We start from the raw sequence: 20,129 nt of genomic DNA on the forward strand, positions 1-20,129 counted from the left end.
GACAGGACGGGACCGCTGGACTGTGGTTGGCTGCTGGACCGGACTGCTGGACCGGACCGCTGGACTGGACCGATGGACCGGACCGCTGGACTGGACCGATGGACCGGACCGCTGGACTGGACCGATTGACTGGAGCGCAGAACAGGACCTGGAAACAAACAGGACCTGTAAGTAGGATGACAGGACCTCAGGACAGGATCTCTGGACATTACTCTGGACAGTACCTCTGCCCTGGACCGCTGGACTCGACTGCTGGAACGGACCCGACTGCTGGACTGGACAGTTGGACAGGACTGCTGGACCGGACCGCTGGACTGGACTGATGGACCGGACCGCTGGACTGGACCGATGGACCGGACCGCTGGACTGGACCGATTGACCGGAGCGCAGAACAGGACCTGGAAACAAACAAGACCTGTAAGTAGGATGACAGGACCTCAGGACAGGATCTCTGGACATTACTCTGGACAGTACCTCTGCCTGGACCGCTGGACTCGACCGCTGGAACGGACCCGAGTGCTGGACCGGACAGCTGGACAGGACTGCTGGACCGGACCGCTGGACTGGACTGATGGACCGGACCGCTGGACTGGACCGATGGACCGGAGCACAGAACAGGACCTGGAAACAAACAAGACCTGTAAGTAGGATGACAGGACCTCAGGACAGGATCTCTGGACATTACTCTGGACAGTACCTCTGCCCTGGAACGCTGGACTCGACCGCTGTAATGGACCTGACTGCTGGACCGGACAGCTGGACAGGACCGCTGGACTGGACTGATGGACCGGACCACTGGACTGATGGACCGGACCGCTGGACTGGACCAATGGACCGGACCGCTGGACTGGACCGATGGACCGGAGCACAGAACAGGACCTGGAAACAAACAAGACCTGTAAGTAGGATGACAGGACCTCAGGACAGGATCTCTGGACATTACTCTGGACAGTACCTCTGCCCTGGACCGCTGGACTCGACCGCTGTAACGGACCTGACTGCTGGACTGGACTGATGGACCGGACAGCTGGACTGGACCGATGGACCGGACCGCTGGACTGGACCGATGGACCGGACCGCTGGACTGGACCGATGGACTGGACCGCTGGACTGGACCGATTGACCGGAGCGCAGAACAGGACCTGGAAACAAACAAGACCTGTAAGTAGGATGACAGGACCTCAGGACAGGATCTCTGGACATTACTCTGGACAGTACCTCTGCCCTGGACCGCTGGACTCGACCGCTGGAACGGACCCGACTGCTGGACCGGACAGCTGGACAGGACTGCTGGACCGGACCGCTGGACAGGACTGCTGGACCGGACCGCTGGACTGGACTGATGGACCGGACCGCTGGACTGGACCGATGGACCGGAGCGCAGGACTGGACCGATGGACCGGACCGCTGGACTGGACCGATTGACCGGAGCGCAGAACAGGACCTGGAAACAAACAAGACCTGTAAGTAGGATGACAGGACCTCAGGACAGGATCTCTGGACATTACTCTGGACAGTACCTCTGCCCTGGACTGCTGGACTCGACCGCTGGAACGGACCTGACTGCTGGACCGGACAGCTGGACAGGACTGCTGGACCGGACCGCTGGACTGGACTGATGGACTGGACCGCTGGACTGGACCGATGGACCGGAGCACAGAACAGGACCTGGAAACAAACAAGACCTGTAAGTAGGATGACAGGACCTCAGGACAGGATCTCTGGACATTACTCTGGACAGTACCTCTGCCCTGGACCGCTGGACTCGACCGCTGTAACGGACCTGACTGCTGGACCGGACAGCTGGACAGGACCGCTGGACTGGACTGATGGACCGGACCGCTGGACTGATAGACCGGACCGCTGGACTGGACTGATGGACTGGAGCGCTGGACTGGACCAATGGACCGGACCGCTGGACTGGACTGATGGACAGGACCGCTGGACTCGACCGATGGACCGGAGCGCAGAACAGGACCTGGAAACAAACAAGGCCTGTAAGTAGGATGACAGGACCTCAGGACAGGATCTCTGGACATTACTCTGGACAGTACCTCTGCCCTGGACCGCTGGACTCGACCGCTGGAACAGACCCGACTGCTAGACAGGACCGCTGGACTGGACTGCTGGACTCGACCGGACCCGACTGCTGGACTTCACTGGACTGCTGGAAAGGACCGCTGAACTGCACAGGAACACTGGACTGGACGACAGCATCACTGGACTGGAACGCTTGACAGAATGGCAGGTAGTGTGGATAATGGTTACTGAAGGGCTTTATATATGTTTTGGAAAAAAAATGGAGCATGCTCATTTACAAAACCGGAAGCGGCGGCTGCATCCGGTTTTAACCGCATCGCGCCGGATCCGGCGTCCATAGACTTCCATTGTAGACCACGCCGCATTGCGCCGGATCACGGGCAAAAAACGTTACATGAAACATTCCATCTGGCCACCGCATTAATTAATTTTGCCGCATCCGGAAAAAAACGGATGCAACGCAAAGCCATCAGGCACAATCCGGTAACAATGCAAATCTATGGGGATAAAACGGATGCGGTAGCGGATCCGTTTTACCTGTTTTTTTCCGGATTGTGCCTGATGGAAAAAACCTGATGTGTAACTAAGCCAATCACAGTAAGACCACAACAAACATGTTTGCGGCGTTACTGTGAGGGCACGCAACAACAGAAGTGTTCATTGGCTGAAAAACAGGCGCCAGGAAGTCAGAAATGAAAATGAAAGTATCGGAGCAGATACAGTTTTATTCGTCGGCTAGCGAATAGCTCGAATACCCCATTAGCCATGGGATACCGAATAGTGACGAATACATTCTCTCATCCCTAGTAATAAGTATTACCATTTAAAACCAATGCAGTAATAAAACTTGTCAACACTAAAAATTGTGGCTAAACAGCTGTATAGATATGAGTTAAACTAGAATTCCTTTGTAAAGACTAGATATAATTCAGAATAAAAGCGTAAGAAGAAAAATATATAACAAGAGGAAACGAAAGGTAAGGAGAGAAATAGAAAAAAGAGAGGGGGGTAAGGAAAAGGGGGGAGGATGGACAACCCAAGAGCACCCCGCCAGGGACGCTCGACTCCAATGGGGCAGAATGATCCTCATCCACTTTTCTCCTGACAATCACCTCTATGACTGGAGACAAGGGAGCCACATCCCACCAATCCGTCTAACCTAGCCAGGCTATTTGACTAAGAAGGAGAGTGATGGGGTGCTACGCCAGATGACTTGGCTTCAACAGTCACCAGACCTGAACCCAATCGAGATGGTTTGGGGTGAGCTGGACCACAGAGTGAAGGCAAAAGGGCCAACAAGTGCTAAGCATCTCTGGGAACTCCTTCAAGACTGTTGGAAGACCATTTCTGGTGACTACCTCTTGAAGCTCATCAAGAGAATGCCAAGAGTGTGCAAAGCAGTAATCAAAGCAAAAGGTGGCTAATTTGAAGAACCTAGAATATAAGACATATTTTCAGTTGTTTCACACTTTTTTGTTAAGTATTTCATTCCACATTCATAGTTTGGATGCCTTCAATGTTAATCTACAATTTTCAGAGTCATGAAAATAAAGAAAACTCTTTGAATGAGATGTGTCCAAACTTTTGGTTTGTACTGTATATGTACACAATATATAGTTGTATAAAAATAAATCATTAAAAAAATTACTTAGCGCTCCGCGGTATTTTTGATTCTCAGCACAGATAAAGTGGACAGCTACGGGCTGCCAACCCCATCTGCCTGGCTTTACCTTGGCTTGCAATCAAAATACCAAAATACAGGAAACCCATTAATTTTTTTTAATTATTTAAAAAATAATACAAAAAAAAATGCGTGGGCTTCCACTGTATTTTGATTGCCATCCAGGTAAAACCAAGCATCTGGGGTCTGGGATTCTCCGCAGTCCGCAGCCGCGCCTGGAAATGGCGCATTGTTTCTTAGCATCATTTTCCAGGCACTTTACTCGGCTCGTCCAGTGGCCCTGATGGCGGTGGCACGCTGGGTAATCAAGAGGTTAATACCAGCTTTGTATTCTCAGCTGGTACTAAGCCCGAAATTCATGGTGTCATGCCAAAGTAGACACAGCCACCATGAATTTCTAGTAAACAGTAAAAAATAAAAAACAACACAGAGAATTTTTCTTTTATTAGAAATAAAGCAAAAAACCCCCAAACATTTAGAGACTCCATCCTTATTATAAAAAAATCTTTAGTCCAACGTAGTCCACAGGGAGAGCCATGTCAACTCTGTAGAGATGCTTGTCTTTACAGAGTGATGAAGCAGAGAGAGAAGCAGGGAGAGCCACGTCAGCTCTGCTTCATCACTATGTACAGAACGAGAAGCAGGCTGACAGTGAGGGGATGATTCCACTTGCATCTTGCATCGGTATCAGCCGGTACAGCTTGACGCTCTTCGGACAGGAGCGCCTCAGCTACAGTACATGGAAATAAATGCAGCTGACCGCTCCTGTCAAGGGGAGTGTGCAGCCACACTGGGTGATGCCGATACAACACTCACACAGTGACAAAGTTCAGTTAACAGGACCTTTGATGACGTCATAGTCATGTGACCAGTATGTAAGCCAATGTCTATACAATATTCACACCAGACTGGTCACATGGCTATGGCTATAAGGTCCTTTAGGCAGTGCTGCTCACCAGGTGGCACAGTAATGATTGGACGTGGAAGCAGAAGCGGCCAGGAGACAGAGTCTGCAGGACATGTCATGGGACCTGTAAGTATAATGACAATGTATATTATTAACTATATTCTTTATTTTAAAGCCCCCTCTACCCCATCACATAACTGTAAAGTCCAAGTTCGGGGTTTGGACGCAAGTTCGCATTATCTTGATACCGATCTCGATCTTTACAAAATGATCGGGAGAGGCTCCTGATTCCCAACATCGGAGGATCGCCCATCACTACTCAAGATGTCAGTTTTCCTACTTAGACCAGAGTCTGGCCAGTTTAGGAGCATAAAAAGCTTCGACATACAGTCTGCGCCAGCTCTTCAAATCACGAATTATCAGCTGCCTTTCTGTTTATCAGTGAAGTGGCAGGACATGCTTCCGGAGTCCTAGCACAGAAATATGGGAGAAAAACAAGACCCATCGGTTATTATTTCACCCGCCTGGACTCTGTGTCTCAAGCGTCCTCAACTTGCCTTAGAACCATCCATGCTGCACACATGCTCCTGGACAAAACTTCAGACATTATCTTAGGATATCCAGTGCTCTTGATGGCTCCACACGATCTCAAAGCTATACTTGACTAGATCAAACCCAAACACCTGTCGCTACAGCATCATATGAGACTCCAAATGTTCCCTCTTGATTTCGGATAACGTCACTCTTGTCTGTTGTACGATCCTCAACCCGTCCACACTGCATCCTCTTTCCAGGGGGGATATAGACGATGACAATGATGCTCTTTGAGTGTGTATAGGCCTCTTCTCCGAGGATCATGACTGTCTAAAACAAATGCAGCAAGAAGCAGCCTCCAAGAAAATTGTGTCCAAAGACCCACTCCCGCATGCTTACTTGACATTCATCTGCAAATCAGGAACCATTGGTGAAGAAACAGGAAGGTTCAATATGGAATATGCCGTGGTTACACATGACCAGGTTATCTCAGCCAGATCTCTACCACCACACGTTTGCACAAGACGCTGGCCTGTCAGAAAGCGGCAGAGAAGGTGGCAACATCTTCAAGGATTCAAAATACGCTTTCGGACTTGCTCATGACTTCGGCAGTATCTGGGCAGGCAGAGGATACTTAACATCCAGGGGAACTTCTGTAAAACATGCCCCTGCCATACAAGAACTTGTAGCCGCTCTAGACATACTTTTTGAGGTTGCAGTGATCAAGACCAAAGCCCTTGGGAGATTACACTCTCTAGAGGTGAAGGGAAACTTCTTTGCTGACAAAACAGCGAAAATGTATGCTGTGGACCCATCTGGGAAAGAGAAAGCAGTGGTGTACATGTCTCAAGACTATGAAGAGAGGCCATAGAGCTCTCCTATGAAGTTTATTCATCTACATGAAGACAAGGCACCGGATGATGAGAAGAAGTCTTGGCAAGAAACAGGAACAAAAAAGAATGAAGATGGAGTTTGGAGGGAAAACAAAAGATCTGTCTACCCCGAAACTTGTACCGTACGGTGAAAGAATGGGCACACGGTATCACCCATAGAGGCAAGAACCAGACTTGATTTGGAAGATGTATATGGCACCGGGGATTTCTACTGTCACCCAAAACTATTGCAAATCCTGCCTTGTGTGTGCAACATGCAATCCAGCACCACCTCAGAAAGTTACTCAGAAACATTTGGCCAAAGCGCTCTATCCTTTTCAGAGAATTCAAATCGATCATATTCAGATGCCAAAAGTAGGTGTGCCGCCCCTGCAGTATACCGAACCGCTCGGATCTGGGGGTGGTGATTACTTGTGGCTCGAGGGTCTCCGGACCCGGGGGCTAGGGGCCACACTCAAATGAAGGAGATTATTTACAGGGGATTGGTATAGTTTGTGATGCCACCCGTGGTGTATGGTAATTGGGAGTACCTCCACTGCCGTTGCGAGTACCCGGGGTGATGGAGTGGGGCAGCAAGATAACTTTACCCTCCACGGGTAGGCGTAGGCCCCGGGACTCTGGATGGTGATGCGGGTTTGAGTGCAGGGGTCAGTTGGGTCCCATCCCCTGCAGCACTGCCTGGTGGTCCGTAACCTGCCTCCTAGCACAAACGTTTAGATTGTTTGTTGTGGCCCGGTAGCTTGGAGCTTTCCGGGCCCCTCTCCCCACTATGGCTAAGTGAGGGAGCCTGCTCTCAGGAGCTCACGCTTGGGATTTCAGTGGGCTGCTTGTTTGGAAAGCCCTATCCCCCTCATTGCACTAGTGCCCCCGATCTCTGAGCTTGGTGGGAACAGTCCATAAAGGCCCTGTCCTCCGCAGGTTAAATGCCGGGTCGCCTGAAGCTTCTCCCCAACCTAGGGTCCGTATACCTCGCCGTGCCTTCGGTTCCAGACCGGTGATAGGACCAGGCTGCTGGCCATCCTTCCGGACAGGTTGCAGGTACCTAGCCTCAATCCCCTGCGACCGGGGATCCGACTCCTCTAGGTCCAGACCACCATCTGCGACCTAGTTTACTTCTCCCCTGGGAGCTCCAACTCCCAGCTTCCTCAGAACTCCTCACAGCTCTTGGGTTCCCACTAGTGATGAGCAAGTATGCTTGTTACTACTCGGTACTCGCACGAGTATCACTGTACTCGGGCTACTCGGCGGGGACCGAGTAATCTCGCGATACTCGTGCTGTACTCGTGGTCTTCATTTCTGCATGTTGGCGCTCTTTTGAGAGCCAGCCCTCATGCAGGGATTGGCTGGCAGACCACTGCAATGCCACAGCCCTGTTAGTTGTGGAATTGCAGTGATTGGCCGGCCCGCACAGCGTGACCGAGCCTTTATACCGGCCGGCGCGCTGTGCTCTGCTCACAGCCATCCAGACAGTCAGTGCAGGGAGAGTGTCGCTGCTTCAGGGAAAGGTTTGCGGCCCTTTATAGCTATTTCCGTAGCAGGGCTGCAAACAGTGTGACCAAAAGTCCTTCTCAGGACTATTCTAGTTGTATACAGGCAGGCAGGGTATAGCCAGGTCGGAGTACAGTAGCAGAGTCCTTCTCAGGACTATTGTTGCTGTATACAGGCAGGGTATAGCCAGGTCGGAATACAGGCTAGTGACCAGAAGAGTCCTTGTCAGGACTATTGTAGCAGTATACAGGCAGGCAGGCAGGCAGGCAGGGTATATAGCCATTCCTAGTGGTGACCGTATACCAGCCTTCATCATATCTGTGGCTGATGTACACAGTCTAAAACAGTCCAGATAGTGTCAGACTTCTCAGTAATTGTCGCTCCTAAAAACCTGTTAGGTTCTTATTGCGTCCGTGCTTGCATTTAAAAACCGCACGTGTGTGCCTGTCGGTGGCAGCGTACAGGTGCACGTTTTTCACAAACTATTATATAACGCACGAGTCTAGTGAATAATACACGTCAGTCAGCAGTGTCTGATAGTGTCAGACTTCTCAGTAATTGTCGCTCCTAAAAACCTGTTAGGTTCTTATTGCGTCCGTGCTTGCATTTAAAAACCGCACGTGTGTGCCTGTCGGTGGCAGCGTACAGGTGCACGTTTTTCACAAACTATTATATAACGCACAAGTCTAGTGAATAATACACGTCAGTCAGCAGTGGCTGTTAGTGTCAGACTTCTCAGTAATTGTCGCTCCTAAAAATCTGTTAGGTTCTTATTGCGTCCGTGCTTGCATTTAAAAACCGCACGTGTGTGCCTGTCGGTGGCAGCGTACAGGTGCACGTTTTTCACAAACTATTATATAACGCACAAGTCTAGTGAATAATACACGTCTGTCAGCAGTGGCTGATAGTGTCAGACTTCTCAGTGATTGTCGCTCCTAAAAACCTGTTAGGTTCTTATTGCGTCCGTACTTGCATTTAAAAACCGCACGTGTGTGCCTGTCGGTGGCAGCGTACAGGTGCACTTGTGTGCGTTTTTCACAAACTATTATATAACGCACAAGTGTAGTGTATAATACACGTCAGTCAGCAGTGGCTGATAGTGTCAGACTTCTCAGTAATTGTCGCTCCTAAAAACCTGTTAGGTTCTTATTGCGTCCGTGCTTGCATTTAAAAACCGCACGTGTGTGCCTGTCGGTGGCAGCGTACAGGTGCACGTTTTTCACAAACTATTATATAACGCACAAGTCTAGTGAATAATACACGTCAGTCAGCAGTGGCTGATAGTGTCAGACTTCTCAGTAATTGTCGCTCCTAAAAACCTGTTAGGTTCTTATTGCGTCCGTGCTTGCATTTAAAAACCGCACGTGTGTGCCTGTCGGTGGCAGCGTACAGGTGCACTTGTGTGCGTTTTTCACAAACTATTATATAACGCACAAGTGTAGTGTATAATACACGTCAGTCAGCAGTGGCTGATAGTGTCAGACTTCTCAGTAATTGTCGCTCCTAAAAACCTGTTAGGTTCTTATTGCGTCCGTGCTTGCATTTAAAAACCGCACGTGTGTGCCTGTCGGTGGCAGCGTACAGGTGCACGTTTTTCACAAACTATTATATAACGCACAAGTCTAGTGAATAATACACTTCAGTCAGCAGTGGCTGATAGTGTCAGACTTCTCAGTAATTGTCGCTCCTAAAAACCTGTTAGGTTCTTATTGCGTCCGTGCTTGCATTTAAAAACCGCACGTGTGTGCCTGTCGGTGGCAGCGTCAGGCTCCATATTGTCCCTGGATAGAGATGTGCATGAGGGCCTCAAAACATTGTTCCCATTGCAAAGGAGCGGGTCTCCTGTCGTAATGCCCATTCTGAAAGAATGGGTGAAAAAATTTACCACTGGGGTATACCTGAAACAACGGCCTAACTATTGTAACGGTCATCATGATGGCGCATGAGGAGAAGGAGGAGCAGTCCAGCGATTAGCCAAAGTCCAGAAGTGTGTTATCATGGGTGAGTGGAGGTACATGGCAAAATCCCGTTACAAACTTTAAATTCCGCTGTCATTTGCTGGTGGTGTGGTGAAGTCTGGCCCAATCCAACCCTTGTTCATCTTGATCAGAGTCAGCCTGTCAGCATTTACAGTTGACAGGCGGGTGCGTTTATCTGTAATGATTCCACCTGCGGCACTAAAAACACGCTCTGACAAAACGCTAGCGGCAGGGCAGGCCAGGACTTCCAAAACGTAGAGAGCCAATTCATGCCACGTGTCCAGCTTGGATACCCATTAATTGTAAGGCACAGAGGAATGTCGGAGTACAGTTGTTTGATCTGCAAGGTACTCCTTGAGCATCTGGGCAAACTTAGGATTTCTTGTGGCACTACCCCGCACCTCAGGGGCTGTGGTATGTGAGGGGCTGAGAAAACTGTCCCACATCTTAAAGACTGTTCCCCTACCTCTGGCGGATTGGACTTGTGCCCCTCTCGGCTGTACGCCTTGGTTGTCCACTGATTCCTGACCTATGCCGCTAGCGTTTTGTGAGGGGAATGCTTTGCCTACTTCCGTGACTATGGCCTTCTGGAACTGCTGCATTTTTCCTGACCTCTCCGCCTCGGGAATAAGAGACATAAAGTTCTCCTTTTAGCGTGGGTCTAACAGTGTTACCAACCAGTAATGATTGTCGGCCAAGATGTTCTTAACGCGAGGGTCACGAGACAGGCAGCTTACCATAAAGTCAGCCATGTGTGCCAGACTCTTAACAGCCATCACTTCAGTATCCTGACCAACACGATGACTGAACATGCTGTCCTCCTCCTCCTCCTCCTCATCATCTACCCTGTCCTCTGGCCAGCCACGATTTACCGAGGATATGACTGCATGTCATATCCTCAATTTGGCCAGAGAGTTGCTACATGTCTTCATCCTCCTCCTCGTCATAGTCCTCCACTGCACGTTGTGATGAGACGAGGCTGGGCTGTGTGTTATCACCCACACCCACTACTGTTTCTTGCTCAAACTCATCGCGCTCCGCCTGCAATGCATCATGGTTGTTTTTTGAGCAGAGACCATTTTAGAAGGCAGAGAAGCGGTATGGTGACGCTAATAATGTCGTCATCGCCGCTCACCATCTTGGTGGAGTCCTCAAAGTTTTGGCGGATGGTACATAGGTCGGACATCCATCTCCACTCCTCAGGTGTTATGTGTGGAGTTTGACCCATTTCCTGACGGCTTAGGTGATGCAGATACTCAACAACTGCCCTCTTCTGCTCACATATCCTGACCAACATGTGCAGAGTTGAATTCCAACGCGTGGGGACATCACACACCAGTCTGTGAGCCGGAAGATGCAAATGGTGCTGAAAGCCGGCAAGGCCGGCTGAAGCAGTAGGTGACTTTCGAAAATGTGCAGACAGGCGGCGAACGTTTACCAGCAGATCAGACAGCTCTGGGTATGACTTTAGAAACCGCTGAACCATGAGGTTGAGCACATGGGCCACGCATGGAACATGTGTCAGCTCAGCTGGCCTCGCCTCAAAGCCGCCACCAGGTTCCGGCCATTGTCACACACGACCTTTCCTGGCTTTAGGTTCAGAGGTGTGAGCCAGTGATCTGCCTGCTTTTTCAGAGCTGTCCACACCTCTTCTGCATTGTAGGGTTTGTCACCTATGCAGATTAGCTTCAGCACAGCCTGTTGCCGCTTCGCCGAGGCAGTGCTGCAGTGCTTCTGTGTCGCCCTGGACAAGCCAGGGGCCACAGAGCACAACACTTAAACACCCCACACTCCCTGCAGGCATATCATAGTCAAAACACAAAATCCTTGTTGCCTTCCCCAGGGGCTGTTGTCCACACCAGGGGGTGGAGCCAGGCGGTTGGTCTCCACCCACCAAGGAGGAGGGAAAACACAGGCAGTGAGAGTTAAGCTAAGGAAGTGGAAGGAGGAAAGTAGTAGAGAGGAGAAAAGTGACAGCAAAGAGCCTGAAGTTGGTCCGGGTGTGTGGCCCGGACAGGACAGCAAGGTTGGCAGGATGTGGTGACCGTCTGCAGTGGAGGCCGATTGGAGTCTGCCGTAAGGACCGTGGACGGGTGGTGACCCGGCCGTACCGGACCGGTATACAAAGAGAAGCCAGCACCATTGGCAGGGGCCTTTCGGATCCCGGCAAGGCTTGGTGTCGCCGTGAATTTGCCAAATCCGTTAGTGAAGGGGACCTCAGGGTTTCCAAACAGCCAAGTCACGATAGAAGGCAACCGTCCAACCGTGAAGGGGAGACACCGCCACCGCCAAGGGCAACCGTCTCCCAGGGCCAGCGCCTGTGGGCAAAAGGGGCTCCTCCGGCCCATATCCAGGTCGGGGAGCGGGTTACCGGTGGGAAACCATCACTACCAACACTGAACTTAGGTGCAGGGAGAGACAGTCATCACTAACCTGCAGGGAGGAACAACCACAGCCGTCCGAGGGACCCGTCCATCCAGCCACTTGTTTTACCGTGAACTGTGTCATCATCATTGGGCTGAGTGAGTACCTCCGTGCCGTGCGGCACAGCGCTGCCCCTGCGACCCTGCACCTCATCAGGCCCCGCAACCCGCCTGTCATCCATCTCTACCCCATCACCGGGCCCTGGGACAACCAACCCCCCTACCCACGGAGGGGAGAAATAACAACAAAGCTGCTCCCTGTCACAGGCTCCCGGGATCCCCGTCCAGAGCAGCGGTGGTGTCCACACAATCACCATAACCGTGGGTGGCGTCACGGACAATATCCCCAAAACCCAAACGACCCCTTTTCACTCACGGGCGATGAGCGCCGCTCGAGTCCCCGGGATCCGGCCATCGCTCGAGCCACCGAGCAGCAGCAGCCGTAGAGCAGCGGCAGCCGGACCCGAGCAGTGGGAGAGCGCAGCGTCCCCTCCTCCGCCCGCGACACTTCCAGCTTGGGACTGGTGTGTAGGGTAAAGTGGATGAGGATGCGCAGGAGGAGGAGGCTGAGGAGCATGACATTCCGGAGCTGTAGAGTGTGGGTGAAACCCTGACTGAGGTAGGGCCTGCAAACCTTGGTGTGGGAAGGACGTGTTCCGTCCCTCGCTCAGACTGGGTCCCAGCTTCCACAATATTAACCCAGTGTGCCGTCAACGAGATGTAGCGGCCTTGCCCACAAGCACTTGTCCACGTGTCTGTGGTTAGGTGGACTTTGGCTGAAACAGCGTTGTTCAGGGCACGTGTGATGTTTTGTGACACGTGGTTATGCAATGCGGGGACGGCACACCGGGAGAAATAGTGGCGGCTGGGGACCAAGTAACGTGGGACAGCTGCCGCCATCAGGTCGCGGAATGCTTCTGTCTCCACCAGCCTAAAAGGCAACATTTCCAGCGCAAGCAGTCGCGAAATGTTAGCATTTAGAAGTGTGGCATGTGGGGCGTTGGCAGTGTATTTGCGCCTGCGTTCAAAGGTTTGCTGAATGGATAACTGAACGCTGCACTGGGAAAAGGACGTGCTTGATGATGGTGTTATTTCTGCGTGGGCAACTGCAGGTGCAGGGCCGGAGGAGGCTTGTTCGTGGGCAGCATGGACAGGGGATTGGCTCGCATGCACAACAAGCGAAGACGTAGCAGTGAGATCAGCAAGCACTGCTCCTCGACTCTGTTGTACATCCCACAAAGTCGGGTGCTTGGCTGACATGTGCCTGATCATGCTGGTGGTGGTCAGGCTGCTAGTTTTGGTACCCCTGCTGATGCTGGCACGGCAGGTGTTGCAAATGGCCTTTTTAGAATCATCTGGAGCCAACTTAAAAAACTGCCAGACTCGGGAAGACCTAACATTTGTACATTTTTCTCCGAGCACCTATTTTTCTCCTTTATTAGTTGAGCCGGGCTTTTTTATTATATTGGACTAACATTTGTACAGGCACCTTGTGTCGTGTTGTTCCGGGGAACAGTTGCCTGACGTCTGCCTGGGGCCACCACCCTGCTTCTTACTGCCTGTTGGGATGCTACGCCTCCCTCCCCCTGTGCACTGCTGTCCTCGCTCTGCATAGCCTCCTGCCAGGTTGGGTCAGTTACTGGATCATCCACCACGTCGTCTTCCTCTTCCGCACCCTGCTCCTCCTCCTTACTTCCTGACAATTGTGTCTCATCATCGTCCACCCCTTGTTGAGACACGTTGCCAACTTCGTGAGAACGTGGCTGCTCAAATATTTGGGCATCTGTACATACAATCTCGTCATGGCCCACTTCAACAGGAGCTGGCGAGAGGCCAGAATGTGTGAATGGAAACGTGAACGAACAGCTCTTCCGAGTGTCCAAGTGTGGGATCAGTAATGTCTGTGGATGTGTACTTGGCCTGGTGGTAGGAAGGAGGATCAGGTTCTGAAATGTGCGGTGCAGTATCACGGCTACTGACACTTGACCGTGTGGAAGACAGAGTGTTTGTGGTGGTGCCAATCTGACTGGAAGCATTATCCGCTATCCAACTAACAACCTGTTGACACTGGTCTTGGTTCAAGAGCGGTGTACTGCTGCGGTCCCCAAGAATTTGGGACAGGACGTGCGAGCGAGTAGATGTGGCCCTTTGTTGTGGCGAAATTAGAGCTTGCACACGACCTCGGTCTCTGCCTGCACCACCATGACGTCCACTTCCTTGTTCGTTGACAACGCCCTTGCGCATTTTGCAATGCTGTGCTGATGTGTATTCACTAGACTTGTGCGTTATATCCAAGGTTTTGCAAAACGCACACAAGTTCAGCGGAAAGCTGCCACCAACAGGCACACACGTGCGGTTTTTAAATGCAAGCACGGAGGCACTAAGAACCTAACAGGTCTCTATCCAGGGACAACGTGGAGCCTCCCAATTTTTGGCTGCCCTGCCAAAGGGCTATACTACAATAGACCCACTTCCTTACAATGGGCACTTCAGGTTTACAGGCCCTCATGCACGTCTCTATCCAGGGACAACGTGGAGCCTCCCAATTTTTGGCTGCCCTGCCAAAGGGCTATACTACAATAGACCCACTTCCTTACAATGGGCACTTCAGGTTTACAGGCCCTCATGCACGTCTCTATCCAGGGACAACGTGGAGCCTCCCAATTTTTGGCTGCCCTGCCAAAGGGCTATACTACAATAGACCCACTTCCTTACAATGGGCACTTCAGGTTTACAGGCCCTCATGCACGTCTCTATCCAGGGACAACGTGGAGCCTCCCAATTTTTGGCTGCCCTGCCAAAGGGCTATACTACAATAGACCCACTTCCTTACAATGGGCACTTCAAGTTTACAGGCCCTCATGCACGTCTCTATCCAGGGACAACGTGGAGCCTCCCAATTTTTGGCTGCCCTGCCAAAGGGCTATACTACAATAGACCCATTTCCTTACAATGGGCACTTCAGGTTTACAGGCCCTCATGCACGTCTCTATCCAGGGACAACGTGGAGCCTCCCAATTTTTGGCTGCCCTGCCTAAGGGTTATACTATAATACACCCACTTCCTGACAATGGGCACTTCAGGTTTACAGGCCATCATGCACGTCTCTATCCAGGGCCAACGTGGAGCCTCCCAATTTTTGGCTGCCCTGCCTAAGGGCTATACTATAATACACCCACTTCCTGACAATGGACACTTAATGTTTTGAGGCCCTCATGCACGTCTGTATGCAGGGGCATTGGTGAAACTCCCAATTTTGGACTGCCCTGGCAAAGGAAAATACTACAAAGACTCACTTCCTCAAAATGGGCACATTAGACTCAGAGGCCTTTATGTACGTCTCTTCTCAGGGACATCGGAGTGCCACACAATGTTTTACGTAAAATCTTTCATGTATTGATCTCAAAAAGTAACATACATTAGCTCTATCTCACTATTGGGTATGTGCCCTTAACATTTCCGCCATGAAAATTCATTTTGGTGTCATTTTGGAAGGTTTTCTGGTGAGTCCGTAAAAATGGCGTAAAACGCGGACAAAATTGTTCACAGCTGTGACTTTTGAGTGATAAATGCTTCAAGGGGTCTTCCCCATGCTGTTGCCATGTCATTTGAGCACTCTTCTGAGACTTTTGTGCCATTTTTAGGGTTTCTACATGCTGCCGGTGGTCATTTCACAAAAATACTCGGGTCTCCTATAGGATAACATTGGGCTCGGTGCTCGGGCCGAGTACACGAGTATCTTGGGATGCTCGGCCCGAGCCTCGAGCACCCGAGCTTTTTAGTACTCGCTCATCACTAGTTTCCACTCAACTCAACTAACACCTCCCAGCTCCCTGCCTGACCCCTAGGTGGGCGGCCCTATTCCTGCTTAAGCAGCCCACTGGTGTGCCTGACAGGTGTGGTGCAAAGTGTATCTAGGATTTGGGAATGCTGGTGGAGGCAGTACCGCAGGATGGAGACCCAGAACCATGGGGGTTTGAGTCCTGCATGGGGAGGGCAGATTGTACAGAACACTGTGACGACCTGAATAGTGCAGGGCATCACATAGGGAAGTACGAATATGCACTGGTATTGACTGACATGTTTTCATGATGGACCGAAACATATCCGGTAACCAATATGATTGCCAGGGTGACTGTTAAAAGACTGGTGACTGAGGTAGTATGCAGATATGGGATCCCAGAGGTAATTGAGAGCTACCAAGGACCTGCATTCACGGCAGCATTGACTAAAGAACTATGGACATTGATGGGGCGGATTTGAGTCTACATACCCCATATCACCCTCAGAGCAGTGGAAAGGTAGAAAGACTTAATGGTACCTTGAAAAACAAAATACTGAAATCTAGTCAGGAGGTTAAACATCTGTGGACTGACATTTTACCTACTGCTAGGAGTCCCACGAAACCCACAACATACGAGTTTCTTTTTGAGGGGCCTCCAATCCAATGCTGTGTCAATATTTACCACAACAGCTAGATTTAGGAAGTGATACTCTTGTGAATTATGTTACTAACTATTTTTTAGTAAAGGCAATAACACATGCACAAGTTTCATCATCCTTTCCAGATCCAGATTGCAGTGAAGGTACCTATACTTTCCAACCTGGTGACTACGTGCTGGTAAAGAAGTTCACCAGGAAAACATCCCTGGAGCTGAGATTTGATCGTCCCTACCAAATGCTCCTGATTACTCCCACTTCCATCAAACTTGCAGTGGGAGGCGTGTATCCACGTTGGTCTTCGTTCAATGAGATCATGCCTCTTTCAGAACCTTCTGCATAATACCACATATCTTTTACCTTTTGTGTTACGCCATTCTACACTCCTTTGTAGGAGCACAACAGGCCGTGATCACCCAAGCAAGGGGGGGGTCACCACCTGGTATAACACCACCACACACACGTTGCTTCTTTTAAATTTGATTATTGTGATGTAGTACAGTATGACACTCAATGGGCTTTCTCACCTTCTTCAATGAGTCAACCGACACAGCTGAGATCAGGACAATATACGAGTGGCTGCTGATAAGGCTTCATGTGATGAAACATTCATTACCATAGAAGCAAAAAAAGATCACAAAGCCAAAGACGTGTGTCTAATATATGTTTTCAAAATTTTGTGTTTGTTGCTTATGGCAACAGTGTTCTTCGCACTCGGGAACACAAAATAGCGGAGTCTAATGCGATATTCACAGTAAGGGAGAGCAGAGGAGTGAGAAAAATTCTTGTTTCTGCAAGGAAAATCCACAAAGGATATTCATGGTGATATGTCGCAGACATTGGGGGATCAATGCTCTTCATATTCTACAGTTAAGAACGGAGTTGCCAAATTTAAAATGGCCACTTCAGCACCAATGATGAGGATTCTCCTGGACGACCAAGAGTGGTTGTTATTCCGGAGATCGTTGATGCTGAGCACAACCTCCTACTAGAGAATGGACAAATTTCAGCTAAAGCAATAGCAGACATCATGGAGTTTTCCTGTGAACATGTTTGTGTCATTATCCATGAACATTTGGACATGAGGAAGCTATTTGCAAAGTGGGTTCCCAAATGTGAAAACTTCCTGGTCCATTTGTCAGCGTTTCCGGACTGATAAGAACTTCCTGCGTCAACTGGTCACTATGGATGAGACTTGGAGTTATTTCTATGACCCTCAAAACAAGTAGCAGTCAAAATAGTGGCCGCACAGTGGTTCTCCTCGTCCAAAGAAGTTCAGGGTGCAAAAATCAGCCACTAAGGTGATGGCATCTGTGTTCTGGGATAAGAAGGCGTGCTGCTAGTGGATTACCTTCAAAGGGGTTCCACCATCAATGCAAGGTATGACATTGAACTTTTGGACCAATTGAAGGCAGCTCTGAATGAAAAAAAACAGCACGGCAAGCTGTTCATAGGAATTTTGTTCCTGCAAGACAAAGCTTCCATTCACACTACACAAGCGACCATGGCAAAACTGGCAGAGCTGGGCTTCCAGCTCATTGACCACCCACCTTATTCACCAGATCTAAAGCGGGCTTTACACGCTACGACATCGCTAATGCGGAGTCGTTGGGGTCACGGAATTCGTGACGCACATCCGGCCGCATTAGCGATGCCGTTGCGTGTGACATCGATAAGCGATTTTGCATCGTTGCAAAAACGTGCAAAATCGCTAATCGGCGACACGGGGGTCCATTCTCAAATCTCGTTACTGCAGCAGTAACGAGGTTGTTCCTCGTTCCTGCGGCAGCACACATCGCTGCGTGTGACGCCGCAGGAACGAGGAAGCTCCCCTTACCTGCCTCCCGGCCGCTATGCGGAAGGAAGGAGGTGGGCGGGATGCTACGTCCCGCTCAGCTTCGCCCCTCCACTGCTATTGGGCGGCGGTTCAGTGACGTTTCAGTGACGTCGCTGTGACGCCGCACGGACCGCCCCCTTAGAAAGGAGGCGGTTCGCCGGTCACAGCGACGTCGCCGGACAGGTAAGTATGTGTGACGGCTGTGGGCGATGTTGTGCGGCACGGGCAGCGATATGCCAGTGTCGCGCAACAGATGGGGGCGGGTACCCACACTAGCGATATCGGGACCGATATCGCAGTGTGTAAAGTAGCCTTAACTCCATCCGTCTATCATCTGTGTCCAAACCTGAAGAAACACCTCAAGGGTACCAAATTTCACACCATGTCTGATGTAATGACTGCTAGGAATGCCTGGTTTGAGGCACAACCGAAATCCTTTTTACTTGGTTTACAGAACTTGGAATACCAATGTAAGGCCCGTTTCACACGTCAGTGAAAAACAGTGACGTTTTTCACTGGCACGTAAAACACGCACATGTCCCTGCGTGTGCCGTGAATCACGGCACACGTGGGTTGTCTAAGTGCAATCCGGGCTCCGTTATCCGTGGCCCGTGATTGCACTTAGAAATCAACTCACCTGCGCCCGCTCCCGCTGTCCATGGTGCTGATCGCTCCCGGGACGCAGCATCCGGCCGGCGGTGACCCCCGCAGCAGCTGCTTCCGGGTCGGCTGTGTCGCGCATAATGAATATGCGCGACAGTAATCAGCCGGCTTAGAAGCAGCAGGGAGGACGGGCTGCAGAGGACATCGCTGGACGCCGGGTGAGTTAAAATGTTTATTATTTTATATGCACGTTTTTTTCTGGCACGTGTTTCACGGACCACACCACTGCGTGGTCCATGGAACATCAGTGATGCCAGAAAAAAATGGACATGTCTCCGTGCAGCAATCACGCACACGCGGGTACGCTGCACGGAGACACGTGAAGTGAAAAATCACTGACGTGTGAGCAGACCCATTCATTATAATGGGTCTGCGTATGTCAGTGATTCTGGTACGTTTAAAAAAAAGCACAAACGTACTAGAATCACTGACATGTGAAAGGGGCCTAAGAAGAAGTGTGTTGACATCAGAGGAGAGTATGCGGAATAAATGTAAAGTTTCATCATTTTATCTCGTTCCTTTCTGGGTAAAGACAAATACTTCTCAGCAGCCCCTCGTATATGTGTTACAGGTGATGGATGGGGACAAACATGTAGTTCATGAAGGGAGGTCGGATGGAACACTGGTGAAGATTGGGGTATAGACCAAAAACAGCCCTAAATAAACTAGACTCCTGTGGCAAATCCCTACTCAACAGGATGACACTTTCCCGTACAAAAGTCCTCAAGCCCTGTGATAACATCATCCAATGCAATCCCTTAGTCATTAACCTGGAGAACCCTCAACCTGGCGACAATGGCACCTATCTGCTGGCACACATGTATATGGTGGGTGTTCTAGTTGTGTCCACTAATCTGAACATACCTAGATGGGTACAAGAGAAATATTGACAAAAGATAAAAATATACAATCAAACCTCCTAACGTTTCATATCCAAAAACTTAATAAAAGGATAACCATTGCAAACCCCACATTTGAAGATATCCTTGCCATTGAAACAGGGTACACTGAGACCAACTTATGGTTGAAGTGGATGAATTATTTGGATAATCAATATAATAAATCCAACTGTTTTGTCTGTGCAGGGGTGAGACCCCGCTTAGGATCTGTCCCTCTAGATCTTCGCCCCGATGTGGAAACATGATTACCAAGTCTATTTACTAACAAATCTCTTAATTAATCAAATTGTGAAAACTGGAAAAAGAAGTACCCCATAGTCACAGAAACACCTAGCCCGGGTCATG

Source organism: Anomaloglossus baeobatrachus, chromosome 5 (assembly GCF_048569485.1).
Source record: "Anomaloglossus baeobatrachus isolate aAnoBae1 chromosome 5, aAnoBae1.hap1, whole genome shotgun sequence".
In the NCBI taxonomy this organism is placed as follows: domain Eukaryota; kingdom Metazoa; phylum Chordata; class Amphibia; order Anura; family Aromobatidae; genus Anomaloglossus; species Anomaloglossus baeobatrachus.